The sequence below is a fragment of the Pyxicephalus adspersus genome, chromosome 8 (assembly GCF_032062135.1).
Source record: "Pyxicephalus adspersus chromosome 8, UCB_Pads_2.0, whole genome shotgun sequence".
Lineage (NCBI taxonomy): Eukaryota > Metazoa > Chordata > Amphibia > Anura > Pyxicephalidae > Pyxicephalus > Pyxicephalus adspersus.
In genome coordinates, this window is record NC_092865.1 from 51,849,375 (window position 1) to 51,850,957 (window position 1,583).

Consider the following 1,583-nt stretch of genomic DNA (forward strand, 5'->3'; position numbering starts at 1 on the left):
GGATAACCTGTAAAAAAATAAAAGTCAGTTAGATAAATCACACACATTCAATAAATTACTTTATTATTAAAGCCTCTTTTTTTTTTTAATACATTTTTTACAAATGAATTTGCAAAGTCGAATGCCGTTTTTCTCGGGTCAGGTTTATCCAAATTCGAACAGACATATTCGGGCCGAATATAAGGACAACCCGAATTTGAACACCAACACTACTAAGGATGTGCCTACTTGGACTATTTAACAACAGAAACTACTGCTTAACCTCCTGGGCTAAACTGTCAGCTTCTTCTATACTATCTTACGGTGTCTCGATTAGGCATCCTATGATGCGTCTCATCATTTTTCCATTTTGAATGCAGCAATCATTACCAGTGAGTCTCTAAAGACCCCTGAGAAAGCCTATCAGCGAAACGCGTCAGGCTCAGAGACAACCGTATTATGCATGATCACTAGAAAGGATTGTAAATACTTTGAAAGGCCATCATTGTATACACTAATTTTTCATTTTTGGATGCATGCTATTTTGAGTAAAATTGACTTAATACCTTCAAAGCCCCACTGTGTATATATTTTTTCTTTCTTCCATTTAATTTAATGGGACTGGCATTAAAACATGGACAACCTGGACCCAGATCAACAGAATAAAAATAACTAGAAAACCAAAGGAAATTTTTGTCTTCACTGGACATAAATGCCAAGCCTATCTGTCAAATTATATGAATGAATTAAAGAAAGAAAGAACAAGAGAAAGGCTTTTTTGGCAAATATCACAAGATAAACATGTTAGCTCAGCCAGCTGTGAATCTAGTCTCTCCAGCCTATAGATAAAAGACTACTTGCAGGTAAAATCCACCTCGAGTCACTACCGCTAGGGGGTTAAAATCTGATTGGTCCCTCTGAATCTGCTGAGGGAGCCAAATGGCGAAACGCGTCAGGTAAAAGACAATTTCTGTAAACTGTGAGACTGTATATTCTAACCAATACGCTGATGTTATGACATTCCCATTTCTTGTAAAAATGAATAACTACCCAGCTTGTTAGCTTACATTGCAGATATTAAAGCCAATCTTTCTGTAGCCAGTTTTCATGTTGCTAGCTGGAGCTTCACATTGCTTTGATGCTAAACTCAGCACACTGGCCCAGGTTTCAGGTCCTGATTGGAACCAGTAACAGTAAAACTCTATTGGGTGGAATTGCTGAAATAATCTGTATTTGGGATGACATGTGACCTGACTACTATCCTAGCTTTTCTTCATTTCCTCCCTGGAGCAGTGGATCAGCATGACAGCCAGGCAATTAGCATTTTCTGGAGATCATTCTTCTGGCTTGATGATTTTACTCATCTCATGACAAATGTTCTTTAAATTGTATGCAAACCAAAATAATAATCCGATTTAAATAGTTTCCTATTGGCTTTTTAAATAAAAGTGTTTTGTTATATATGTTCTTCGTGCACCAAAAAGCTGCGGGCCCTTTAAGAACTTAATTAGCATGACGCTACTGACAGCTCATGTGATCAGAGTGGGCGGTGGCACACGTTACCTAGCAGCGTCTACCGGGAAGTGTCACAAGCGCGTCAATCG